General features: G+C 35.1%; 1 protein-coding gene across 3 annotated transcripts in view; it reads right to left on the bottom strand.

Annotated features, from left to right (window-relative positions):
- The window catches only part of LOC129953857 (protein charlatan), a 64,555-nt gene extending 51,960 nt beyond the window's left edge, over window positions 1-12,595 (bottom strand). For all 3 annotated transcript variants that reach the window (XM_056067364.1, XM_056067367.1, XM_056067366.1), the window contains exon 1: window positions 12,460-12,595. The gene's annotated coding sequence lies outside the window, so the exon portion shown is untranslated. The remainder of the gene's footprint in view (window positions 1-12,459) is intronic.
- Window positions 12,596-14,487: the final 1,892 nt, after the last annotated feature.

Raw genomic sequence — 14,487 nt, 5'->3', positions numbered from 1 at the left:
TGGTGGCATTATTGAACCGTATTTCTTCAATGATGATGCGAATCGTAACGTAACTTTGAATGGTGAACGCTACCGTGAGATGATATACAACTTATTTTTGCCCAAAATGCAAGAGCTTGACTTGCATGACATGTGGTTTAAACAAGTCGGTACCACATGTCACACACCACGCGCAACAATGGACTTACTGAGAAGCGAGTTCGGTGAACATTTTATTTCACGTTCGGGACCGATCAATTGGCCGCTTAGATCGTGTAATCATAGCCCTTATGTTTGGCTATGTTAAGGCTCATGTCTATACAAACAAGCCCGCTTAAATAAACGCATTGGAAGACAACATTGAAGCATTTTTTCGTGAGATACCGGCCGAAATGTTGGAAAGAGTATGCCAAAATTGGACTAAGCGGATGGACCATTTGAGGCGCAGTCAAGGTCAACATTTGTATAAACTAATTTTCAAACATTAAATTATATGGACCGTACAATCGATTCAAATAAAGATTTCGTGTAAAGGGTGTCCCGAAATTAACGCAAGATTTAAATTAAATAGAAAACGCCGTTTTTAGTCTTTTGATAGTTATATTTTTATTGACTCGTAAAGTACATAGGATAGGGTTATGAATGGAATAACACATCGGACAAATGGCCTCCACGGCTTTGCATGCACATGCGCACTCTTTTGTTGAAATTTTCCATGACCATTCTGCATAAATGTGGCTGAATTTCGTTGATGCAGCGTTGAATCTCCTCCCTCCTTTAATGCACGGGTGGTTGTGGGCTTGTTGACATAGACTTGTGATTTCAAATAACCCCATAAAAAGAAGTCTAATGGTGTTAAATCACACGATCTAGGAGGCCAATTTTGATCACCGAAACGAGAGAGTACACGACCTGGAAATGTCTCATGCAGTAATTGAATTGTTTCACGGGCTGTATGACATGTGGCACCGTCTTGTTGAAACCACATATTGGACACATCAATATCATCCAATTTTGGCAGAAACAACTGTGTAATCATGTCGTGATATCGAGCACCAGTAACAGTCACTGCTTGACCAGCATCATTTTCAAAAAAATATGGCCCAATTATGCCTCTAGCCCAAAATCCACACGTTGTGGATGGATTTGTTTTTCGACAATCACATGTGGGTTCTCCGAACCCCAAATGCCGCAATTTTGGCGATTGACAAAGCCACCAAGATGAAAATGTGCTTCATCGCTTAGGATGATTTTGCTCGAAAAATCAGGGTCCATTTGTTGATGTTCAATAATCCAATCAACGAACTCTCTTCTCTGTCCATGGTCATTAGGATTCAATTGTTGTGTTAATTGAATTTTGTAAGCATGAAGACACAGATCTTTGGTGTGTATACGCTGTAGAGAGGTTCTTGAAATTTGCAATTCTTGTCCACGACGTCGAATTGAGGTTCCTGGATTGTCAGCAACAATCTCACGCACTGCTTCGACATTCACATTTGAACGGCTTGTTTTTGGACGACCAGTGTGTTTGGCGTCTCCAACGGATCCAGTCTCCATGAATTTTTCAATTAATCTCTTCACAGTTGACGAAGTTAAAACACTATTCCGACCATATTTTGTATGAAATTTTTGAACTGCAGCCGCCAAGCTTTCACTATTTTTAAAATATTCCTTAATAATGAAGACACGTTGTTCTATCGTGTAACGCTCCATTTTTAATAACCCTATACTGTTAGCTGTCAAATTGCTTTTTTTCAGGGTTGCCAACACTTCACTGCACAAATGGCGGCAAATTCAAATCTTGCGTTAATTTTGGGACACCCTTTGTTATTCTGAACTGTATGTGTTTTTTTGTAAGTTTAATAGGTTTATTAATATTCATTTCAGAAAAAATATTTGTTTCTAAAAAAGTTTACTTTTTAAGACAGGAAGTTTTTCAAGGATTTTTACTTCACATACTACACTGAGTTACAAAAAAAGTAGCTCAACTTAAAAATCATTCGCAATTTCATTTTTGTTCACTGAATAGTGGGAATTGCCTCCCCTAACATCTATCAAAGCTTTAATTCTCCTCAGCATACCTCAGCATAAAGGAGTACCTACCCGTGGCATGATGGTTAGTGAATTGGACTTGTCAATCTGTTGGTTAGGGAGAACTACAGGTTATCAATTAACAAGTACTGGGACCACAAGATCCGGTCAGTTAACTCGAGTGACCCTAGTATGTTCCCCAAAATCAACAAGATTAAAAACGATAATGACCTTCCGTGTCTTAAACTCCAAAGAACTGAAGAAAACAGAGATGTACTCATGACAGCGCAAATAGATCCAGAAGAAGCCATCTTTGACGATGACTTTTACATAATTGAAGATCCGAAGGAAAAAGTGGAGGCGGTGGGAGCTGCCTTCCAGCAAGTGTACAAGGTGAATGTTAGCATTCGCCCCAACCACGACCTGGAAAACAGAGCCCTACTTAATCACTTTTACCTTCGAAATGATATGACAGAATGGCGATCTGAGAACCGCGGTTTCATGCGGTTCAATGACGATTCCTTGGCAAATGCCATAATCGCCGAGCAAACGGGACCAAGTCCCTTGTTAGTGACGAAGGTTGAGCTTCAACTCATCTTCAATTCAATAAAAAATAAAAAGTCAGAAGGTGTCGATGGTCTATCCAACGTTGTACTAAGACATTTACCGACGGAAGCAATTGACATTTACACCACACTCTTCAACAATGTACTGAATAATGCATATCATCCAGTGCATTGGAAGACTGCTGTGGTTCATCCTCTCCCGAAAAAGGGAAAGGACAACTCCAACCCGTCAAATCTTCGGTCGATAAGTCTTCTTCCGAGCATCAGCAAAGTTTTCGAAAAGATCATTAACAGGGCTCTGACTAAGTGGGCTGCGGACAACAAAATAATTTCGGATAAACAGTTCGGATTCAAGGCGGGTCATGACACAATTCATGCTGCGTCTAAACTCGTTTCTGATATCCAATGGAATAAATCAAAACAACAATGCACAGGTGATGTTCTGGTTGATTTGTAAAAGGCCTTTGACACCGTATGGTTAGAGGGTCTTAACCTAAAAATGAGCATGCTTGGCATAAGCAAGCTATTGTTGTCTATACTTTATGATATGAAAGTTTGTTGTCAAAAGTGGCAATGTAACTTCTACCACAACATTCTCAATTAAAAATGGTCTTCAACAGGGAGCGGTGAATTCGCCGATTCTCTTCAGCATTTACACCAGCGATCTGATAGGTAGTCTTACAAAGGCAATTGCGTACGCCGACGATCTAATTGCGTACAGATCGGCCCGAAAGGTTGAGGTTATTAGAATTCTCTTGCAGCGTGATTTCGACAAGATTCAGCGATATTGCGACGACTAGAAACTAAAAATAAATGTCCAGAAGTCGGAGACAATTCTGTTCCGGACTCCGTTGGCTGGGGCCACGAGGGCTACGTGTAAGAATTGGCGCAAGATGGTCATCGTTGATCTTCACGGGCGGCCATTAGCGAGCAAAAGTGTAGTGAAGTAACTCGGTATCTGGTTAGATCAGTATTTATATTTCGCCAGACATATTAATGCTGCTCTGACCAGGGCCAGAGGAGCCTTCGCTCTGACGAAACGGCTGTTTTTTTTTAGCAGTCGGCTTGACCCCAGAGTGAAGGTAATTTGCTACATGGCCCTCATACGGCCGATGATAGTTTATGGTTGTCCTGTGTGGTTCAACGTTGCCCCTTCCCTTCTTTCGGGTGTTCGAGCGGCAGTGTTTACGAAGCTGTAACGGCTTATATCGAACAGCCGAATCTTCTTACTCATTACTTTTCCAACGAGGTCCTATACAACGGGGCTCGAATCAACAGAATTGACAATTTCGTGATAAAACTCGTTCGAGGTCTCATTGCAAGAGCTATGTCTTCCACCAACAATTTAATTTTAGGGCTTCGAGTATTTTGAAAGTGCATGCTTGAGCGGCTTCATTCCACCAGAGGCATTAATCTTTTTAGGCAAATGCGGTCTGATACAGGATAGATTGGCAGTTTTAATCTACCACGTCAGACGAAGAACCATGGATAGGCGACTCCCATACAATGGGGACGTCATGGCACAAGGCGGAGCAGAACTTCTTCGATTCAGTAGGGTTGTGTCCGAACGGGACCGAACTGATAGGGTGAAGCAAGAAAACCAGTTTTGGTGGCTTCAATCGGCACTTGATATTGAGTAGTTGGGATGGGGTTTTAAGCCTTGGCCGGCTTACATACTTGTTTTATAGTTTTAGGGTTAAGTTTTAAGTAGAATAGGCATGGTGGCACAAAAAAAAAAAAATACAAAAAAAACAAAAAAATAAAAAAAAAAAAAAATACATGGAATATAAAAAAAAATTTAAAAAAAACAGTTAAATTAAAAAAACAAAAAACGTTAGATTTGATGCTGTGGCTGTTCTAGTTTTAAGTATTTTATAGGTAGAATAGGTAGTTTAAGTTAGCTTTAAGTTAGATTTAAGGACCTAATTGTAAGTAGTTTTTAAGTAAAAGTAAAAAGGATATTGATATTAGTTTTTTAAATTTTCTAATGAATACAAAAATAAATAAAATTGTATTGAAGTTAAAATAGATCTTAGGGCCGAAGGGCATTAGTAGTTAGTGGAATAGTTTAACTTAGAGTGTCCGTATGGGACCATTAAGTTAGTTGTAAGTTATGGATAATTAGGTTAGTTTTATGAATTTTTGTCTAGCTTTAAGATAGGTTTAAGAATGAACTAATAAAAATGAATTAAAAAACTGTCATGCAAGGGGTCTTGGGTTCAATACCTGCCTGTTGCACCTTAATTTAAAAAAATAAATTTTCGCCTCTTGCGATGAATTGACAAATCCTTCAAGAAAAAGTGCTTTTGGATTCGGCCTAAAATTGTTGGTCCCTTCCATTCCTGACAACAGTTCTCGCACACAGGAATGGTTGAGAGTTGTAAGTCACCAGGCCCTGGTTCACAACGGACTGTTGCACCACCCAATTTAATTTAATTTAACTTTTCTCCAGTTAGGTGCATCCTTAGAAGGAAAAGGAATTCACTTCTTCTTTGTTAATTTTAGTATTTATTCTTGGGCGATTTCAGGTTTTTTTTGACACATTTAAAAAAGTCTTTGGAACTGGGTTTTATTAGTTAACACTTTTTTTAGCCCCAGAAGAATAAAAGCTGTTTTCAGTATTTCAATAAAACAGTAATAAAACTTTAATATGTCTTTAATTTTATATGAATGTTTCTTACTTTGGTGGTGTTTTAAGTTAGATTCCTATTAAAATACCTGTACGGAAAAAACTGTCAAACTTCCTATTCATATGGGGGTGGTAATACCATTTTTCACGGACTCCGAATTTCGTAGCAAATATTTTTAATAAGATATGAGTTGTGATACTTTTGTTCAGGATTCGTATGTAGTAAGATTGTATTACGAAGGGGCTTGTGATAAGTCCGACTAACTATGAAATTTTGTACTCATTGCTACCGTTAAAAACATACAGTATGTTTTGTTTATATAAGGTTGTCGCACAAATTCGAAAAATGGTGTAACAAAAATTGTAGAGCTCCTTTTTTTTTTTTGTTTTTGTCTATTAAAAAATTTGTATCAAATACAAATTATTCGGAAGTTATTGTTTCTATAAAATTAATAAAAACAAAAAACAAAACACTTTTACTAAAAAAAATTACCTTTTCACATTGATCTTGTAGTTTTTTTATTTTATATATAACTTAATTAAGATATCTAATTTAAATTTAAAGTTTTTAGCTTATTTTCAAGGATAATCGCTTCAAACATTTGACAGCATCTATCAGGCGTATTCGTGGGGGATAATTGGTTCGCACCGGTGAGTGTGTTGCGTGTTTATTTTGTTTTCTAAGTTCTAAGGTATAAAAGTATTATCAATATGACTTCCTATTTTTATTACCACTTTTTCCAAAATATTGGTCTCGATATAAGCTTAGCTACCTAAGGCAAGAAGTAAGGTTACTACACATTGGCAGGCATTTAAAGTATTTTCAACGCTGCACATTTAAATCACTTTTACTAAATAGCTAGGAACCTTCCAATATGTGAATATGGCGCCTGTCTACCTACTCAAGTTAAGAAATCACAAATCACAAACATTTTAAAGTTTTCCAAACTTTTACCAATAAGCCAACAAATGTAAACCCTTCAAAGTAAAGTGAAGTTGTGAAATAATAGACACATGAGAGTGAGAGAGGATTTTCCCCAACTATTTTTTGCACTACCAACTACCACCCATCTAAAAGGAGGAAGGTTGGTTCGTGGTATAGGTATTTACTTCACAAAATGACAATAAAACCACTCACAGTAACAAAACACCCGGAAATAGTTACTTTTCTTCCATACCCATACATTCTACTCACTCACCCTAGTAGGTAGATGGCATTTGATAGAAGCGAGACACAACAACAACCCCTCATTCCATTCAAATCCATTCAATTGATTTCCAATAAAACAAACAGAAAAATGTGTCCGTTTAAAAATATACTAGAAGTCGGAAAAAATAGCACCACTCCCCATTCTCAACCCTCTACGACGAAAATACTCAGATGTAAAAAAGAGGATAGACGAGTCCATTATGCGTCGGTCGGTTGTATTTTGTATTTTAAAAGAAAATAAACAAAAACTTTTAAGAAACCCATTTTCACAAAAGGTTTAATATCATTCAAAATAGGTAAATCACGTTGTCTATAATTGTCATTGTGATTGCGAATTCTAGACTTATGTCGACCATCTACTACACTTTTGGCACAGTGATCCCACTTTCTTGTAGTGTGTATTATAATGATAAGACTATAAAAGCTTAATGTTAGCTGAAGACTGAAGCTAATATTTAACAAGCCAACAGAAAAAAGTCTTCTGTCAAACTAAAGAAAAGTGATCCAATTAAGACATGGTAAGTTTAGTACACTACTGTATTAGGAGTGAAATTAATTTGCTTTCTTAATATCACAGTTTCCTTTATCAAAGTGTATTTTGAACCTATTGCATCTTTGTCGATATAAACAAGATTTAAAGAATCTATGGAGCTTGATCTGAAGTCATTGATTGGTATTATAGTAGGGGAGCCCAAGAAGGGATTTTGGGATTTACTACAGCGCGGCAGATTAATATACAGGGAGTACCCCATTGAATACCTCCACCAAGTATTAGCCCCGTATATGTGGTCGCGCGTCAAGGATAAAGGATCAGATTAGTAAAAAAAATTGATCATCTGAAATTCTCGAGCGCGTAAGATTAAGGTAGGGTAAGTTAGTTATATACTAAAAAGTGTATATTCCACTAATCTGACAATTGTCGATTGACGATAAGAAGTAGGCGGGTTACAAACTTGTAAAAAAAAACGTCATCTTGACTTTCTTGAGCGTGGCTTAGTTTTTTTTTATCTTGAAGGTAATAATTCAACGTTCACAAATAATAATCTGACGATTTCCGTTAGCCGAAGTGAGGGGAGGGGCAATTTAAAAAAAAATATTATTTAAAATGGAAAAAATAATTAAAAATAAAGCATTCTGTTTTTTTAGCCAGTTTTTAATTCAAGTCAGAACTATGGTAGTTTTTGAAAAATTTAATTTTAAACCCCAAATTTGAGTAAAAAAAGTTTAAAAAAGGTTTAAAGTGTAATTTTTCAATACTTAAGGTTATCTACCATTATTTTTATTTCAGAATTTATTGATCTTATTTGTTTTTGATCAAAAACTGAAAACTAGATGATTTTATGTCTTTTAGTTTTTGAGAAAATTGAAAATAACCACAACTACTATTTTAATTTAATTCTTTTTTTTTGCTTGAGTGGTGTTATTTTGATAGTAATAATAGTAGGTGTGGGTTTATGCAACAGTGGGGTGTGTGCGAGTTTGGGTGTACACAACACCGAGATGTGTACGGTGGCATGCTGTCCCCTGCAACCCCCCTGCTTGGGCACACTATAGGATTTGGAGTTGGTCCAAGGTTCAGTATGTGCAAGGTGGGGAGGGTGAAAGGCGCGATGAATGCAAGATGGGGTGCATGCAAAGTTTCTTCAAAGATGATGATTGAAAAAATGATTCTCAAAAAAATGTATATTCTTTATACTTATCTTTATACTCATAAATAAAAGTTTTGTACTTCCTTGCATGCTATTTTTTAGCTCTTCAATTTGTTAAAAGATTTGAAAAAAAAAATTTCCATTGTCAGATTAAGCGAATCCCTCCAGATAATCGTCAGATTAAGAGACAACACGTTTAGGGTATATACATGAACCATATTTATCAAAATCTGACGCGCTCGAGTATTTCAAAATGGAGATTTTTTTTTGCAAGTTCTAATAATTGCCGCAAGTTTGGGTCACTTCGAAATCGTCAGATTATTACATAAGAGCGTTCTTTTAGGTTCACTTAACATCCCCTTTGAAAATCTGATGCGCTCGGTTCAATTTTTTTTTACCGTTTTCAACCCTTACGTACGACCACCCCCATCATGGAAACGGTCAGATTAACATACGTATATTTTCAAAAATACGTAGAACATGGATGCTATTTATATCTGACGCGCTCGAGTATGTCCATGCAACTGTTTTTTTTTACATTTTTGAAAACTTATAGCCGCTCCCCCCACCGATGAAAGTGTATTTACGACATAACATTGTTTTGTTATTATCATCTAAGCTTCTTAATCGAATAGGTCTCTTTGACGCTCGAGTGAATCCCGATTTAGCATTCTGGGCTCCCCTACTATTAATGACAGTTTAAAAAGAAAATTGATGGGTCTGTTTCCATACTCTGAATTTAAAGTCACAAATTCTGTCAATATAAACTTAATATTAATTAAGACTACGCAAAGTAGGACAGAAAATGAAAGAAGTTTAGAGAGAACAGACCTGGGGTAGAATAGGCGCAATGGTAGTCAAAGTCATAGCTTTATAACTGTCACATAAAATAATTCAATATAGCAATATGAATGCAGCTACAAGGCACTTGCAAAAACGGATGCAACACTTTCTCAGTTATCTTATTTTTTTGAAAAAAAACAAGGAAATTAGGAATACTATAACAAGATGTAATATTTTGTACTTTTATTTCGATGCATTAAAGAAACAAATTGAAAATTTCATCATGCAACCATTTTTTGACTTTTCTTTTATTTCAATATTACTATTTGAAGTTTTTAAAATCAAACTAACTTAAAGTAATGGAGCAGACCATATGCATGCATATACACTGTAAAATAAGGAACCGCTTAGCAAGTTGTCAAAATAATCGGTATCGAAAATTAAAATAGCTGCCCATAATACATGATACATATGTCAAAAAGTATCATAGTGGTAAAAAATAATGAGAAAATTAAATTATATTTCATTTAATTCTCATTCAAAGATAGTGACAAAGATTTCAAAATTTGATAAAAAGGTTTGAATTTATTACTAGATATTTAGCACCAAAAAGTTTTGGGAATCCTTTTCCTTTCGAAACACCACACGAATATTCCTTAAAGTTTCTCATTGCTACTTTTTTCTAAAGGTGACTTGTTTTGGCATTTCATATTTTTTTGTTTTGCTTCCAGTTATTATTTATAAGATTCAGTTTATATTCTTTAGATTTTTAAGAATTTTCTTAAACGGATTGACAGAGCAGGGGCCCTACTATGTAAATCGATTCTACAATGAAATTGCTCAAATTCGAAAAATTGTAATATTTGACTACTTTCGAACCAACGAGACTCTAATAGTTCTAGTAGTGCCAACTATATTCTTATGAACTTTCGAATAAAAGCGGTACTACGTAACTCGAAAGTAGAATTAAAAACAAGGCAAAATCGAAAATAATCACTCTACATCAGATGTGTTTGCGAGCGAAGTTTTTTTTGCCAAAGTGTAAGTAAAATATAGAATATAATTCAATCTACTACCTCAATTACACTGGGAATTCGTGGTTTTTGCCAAAAATAGAGTTTGGACTTTCGTTTCTCTTCCTAATTCATTTCAAAATTCATCATCAGCTGGCACATGACTCTTTCGATTGATGTCAAATTGAAGTCAAGCTCTTGCATTTTGTGTAAAAAAAGTTAGATATCATCTCACGGTAGCGTTCACCATTCACAGTTACGTTACTATTCGCATCATCTTTGAAGAAGAACGATCCAATAATGCCACCAGCTCATAAACCGCACCAAGCTGTGACTTTTTTTGGATGCATTGGTAGCTCTTACAATGCTTCTGGTTGGTATTCACTCCAAAATCGACAATTCTACTTATTTACGCACCCATTGAGCCAAACATTTTTAGGCAAAAATGTGGATCTTCGGCCAACTTTCAAAGAACCCTTTCACCACAAATTTTACGTTGCAGTAGATCGTTTGGCTTCAATTCTTGCACCAGCTGTTTTTTGAAAGGCATCACAACTTTTCTAACTGTCTTAACAGAGCACGCATTTCGGTAATAAAATTCACTAATTTGAAAGAGTTGTTCGTTTGTAAGACGATTTATAGTTAAATTATAGACCAAACTCTGAAGATGTTTGACAATGAAACCAAAATCGAAACGTGCGTCAGCTGTTTAAAAAAGTGTTGCCAAAAAGATAAAAGCTAAAAAACACTCTTTATATGTACAAGTCTTTCTCACTCAGCTCCATTATTTTGGAATTATCTCTTATTCTTCTATTATTTACTCGTACCGATCTTCATTTATTTGCAAATTAAACCAAATTCCACCACACGGCGTGGCGTCCATTTTTAAAATAATTATTCTTGTCCAAAAATTTGATGTTTTTTTTAAATTGTCAAGCAACTCGATATTCGGTTGAAAGTAAATTTTTTGTTTGAAAACAAGTTGGTATAACCGGCATCCGATTCTACTTTCATACGTAGTACGATTTAAAAGTAGAATTGGAAATGAGTTAAGAATAGAATCAAAAGTAGAATCGAGTTAGATAGTAGGGCCTCAGGTGAATGAAGTATAAATACAAATCAATATTCAGTCTAGGAATCAAATTCATTTTTTCTTTTTTTTTTCCCTTTTTGAATTGTTTGATAGACTTCTTGAGAACTCTTTCCACAGAAATTATGTTCTTAGAGAAATGTGTATGACTTAATTGTTTATATTTCGCAGAACACGGAAATCTCTGAAGTCTTAGAAGTATCAACTAGCTTAATGAAACAAACCAGACACTCAATAAGAAACCCCTGTACAAGTGTTAAAATCCTTTTACACAATATTAAATGATTTGATACTTAAAGATGTTACAAGAAAAAAACAACTTTTTTTTGGGAATTGTTTTTTTTTCAAGATTTCAAGGAGATCATTAAATCATTTGATTTAAAATTTGTCAAAGGTGCCGGTGTCAAAAATTTAAAATGGCTACTTAAGTGGCATTTAGTATGTAGAACTCATAGAAATATATCGAAACGTGGTGTGTCAAAAAAGGTAATTTAAAATTGATATTCAATAAACTCTATTTTAGCTATTTCGGAATCAAAAGTTTCGGTGAGTTCTTTCAGATTAATCAACGAGTATACTTTAAAATTCATCTGGTCCTAAATTCTATAGAAGCAACTCATTTTAACGTTTCAACTTTATTTTTGCTGACTTTACTTTACACACAAATTAAACATTTCTATCTCAATCTAGAGTCTAATGTGCACAACGTTCTCAGAATTGAAAATGTTAGTGAAATCGAAAAATCCAAAGTTTAAGCTAGACTAAAAAAAAATTTGACATTTATGACTATCAGAAAACGTTCTTTCATAAACTTTTTTGCGAGCGTCCAAGAAAATTATACCACTACCTCAAAAATGACAATTTTCTAATCAATAATAATAAAGTGGAAACCCTGATTGCCATCTCTCTGCAAAAAAGGAGAGAAGAGAAAAGTCATGTTGTTATTATCCAAAGAGGGAGTAGATAAGGGCGCATGACATTGGAAATGGAAAGAAGGTGGCTTCTATGATGGATGTGGAACAGTCACTAAGTTAGGAAAATATAAATAAAAATCTCCCACTTTATACCTAACCACTTAAATTCCACCATAATTATTTCAGGTTTATTCCTAACTAAACAAAATAATTACATACCTATTTTTATTAAAGTAAACAAGGACAACATTTGATTGTAACTAAAAAGACTAAACATAATAATTAACTTTGTTGTTAAGGGTAGTTAATCTGGCTGGAATAAGGGAAAAGGCAAAGGCAGTAGTCATGCAGGCTGGCTGGCTGGCTGGCAGGTAGGTAGGTACCAATGAGAGCATAATCTAATACACACAGCCCATTTTATGACCCTGCAAAACTCCTCAACCCCTTCCAGATGCCTTCACACAAATGCATTTCAGGTATAGGGATGAAAAATTGCTTAATTGCAATATAGACCCGAAAAATCAATAACTTTGTTGGACTTAAATTTATTTTAGATTAACAATTTATTCAAAGAATTAAAAAAACACTGCCTTACCATTATCAATAAATACATTTTTCCAGATTTAATTCTAAACGGCTTTCAGCTGACAAAAATAAATCCCCCTTCTCCAAGAAATCCTCAAGAAGGCTCAGACAAACGACAATGATGAAGACTGAAGTAGAAGACCACGTCTCTGAAAAAATCGTTTTTCTTTTTCCTTGCAACAATTGCAATGAAAACACTTTGTTTTTTTCTTTTAATTTTAAGACATTCAATTTTTATACAAAACTTCTTTGTTTTTATTTTGTCGTTTAAATAAATAACAAACAAAAATGGCAACCGGAAGATTAGGTAAAAATAAAAGAAACGAATTATAATAACAACGCACTTTTCATTTCAAATATATAACTAAGAATTTTACTATGAATTCCCAAGGAAGAGGAGGAAAATATTTCGCGTCAATGAACGAACACGACAACGACCCGCACTTGACGTTTTTCCCGACGAACTGTATTAGGTATTATGGTGTGTATGGCTTATGGCAGCAGCAGAAGGCAGAGTGTTGGGGAAAAATTTATTTGTTTCAGTCATGGAATGGAAAATCGATCAATAAAATAATCGGAGCGGGAGCTCTATTTTGTGTTTGCTGTTCTGCGTTAGCGTTCTGCTTCTGTTAAACTTGGACGTCGTTGGAGTTTTCATTTGAGTTTGTTAGGTTTTTCCTCCCTCTTTTACTTGGCGTATTTTGTTTTGTTTTAGTGGGCGAAGAAATGAGATGGAGATGCACCCGATTCGACCAAAAAATGATGATGACGATGACGAGACGCCAACTACGACGACGAGGACGTCGATGATGATGACAACAACGTAGCTCGAGAGCACGACATCAAAATATCCGTGGAAAAATAGATATGATGAAAAAGGAATGCCCAATACTGTGACTGTCTCTAACCCCCTAAATAAGAATACAGAAAAGAATGAGTGAGATGGCTTGAATATTATCTGGAGTTATGGGGTGATGGGTGTGAAAAGCGCGCAAAAATTTCGGAAAATTCTTCTCATGGCTCATGGAGACAGGACAGGACATACAACAGACATGGGCAATGGTGGGGTATTGTTTATGCGTGATTTAGATTGAGTTTGTGTTGTGAGAGAAAGAAAAAATGTATTTTCCATTTTCATTTTTCGGAAATTTTCTTAAAGTTTACTACTGCGACATCTATTGGTTGCATTTTGTGTCTAATTCAAGACATACACCATTCTGTTGTTATAATGGTTCATGTATCAGCTACACGTATTCCCCAACTGTAGAGTGCAAACTGTTCCCACGGTTTGAGGCACTGTGTAGCTAATGCAAACGCCACTGCTTGCAAAGTTTAGACACACACCAAAAACATTTCCGGCGAATTCGTATTAAAGGATTTTGAATTGGGGGAAATTTTTATTTTGATCAAAGACATAAGCCGGAAGTTGGGACATTTTCATAATTTCAAAAAGGTACGTTTAAACGTAGCATTTATAAAAATATACTGAAGGAATGGCGTTGAACGCAATCAATATAATCGAAACGTCAAAGTTGAGAACATTAATTTGCGTATTGTTTCAAATATCACATAGTGCAAGTTTTCTTTAAATTTGTGTAACTTATTAATTTTTTTTTTGTCTGGTTGCCGTCTTTATACATATCCTGTTAAACTGACAGCTGTCAAGTATTATAATACTGACACTGAAAATATGTTTGAAAAATGGAAAATGGTTTAAAAAAGGTATTTCAATATTATTAGGCCCCTTAAAATTGAATATTCAACACATAACAAAATCTTACAGTTTAACTCAATGAAATTTTCTAAAAAAAAAACAATTTTTGTGAAAAAAGGAGATAATCTGACAGATGACAATATTTTTTTGTCCGAAGTGCAGATTGAAGTCTAGACAAAAATTTCGCTTAAAGTCTGACTTGACATGGAGTGCATGCGCCTCGAATTAGTGAAATAAAAGAGAAAAGAAGAATTTCGCTTTATGAGAAACGGAAAATATCATAGCGAACACTTAACATTACACTTAAGCTAAGTGCACATCATT

The sequence above is a fragment of the Eupeodes corollae genome, chromosome 1 (assembly GCF_945859685.1).
Source record: "Eupeodes corollae chromosome 1, idEupCoro1.1, whole genome shotgun sequence".
NCBI classification, from domain to species: domain Eukaryota; kingdom Metazoa; phylum Arthropoda; class Insecta; order Diptera; family Syrphidae; genus Eupeodes; species Eupeodes corollae.
Note: the sequence above shows the minus strand (reverse complement) of the source record. Positions and strands in the feature narration are given on the sequence as shown.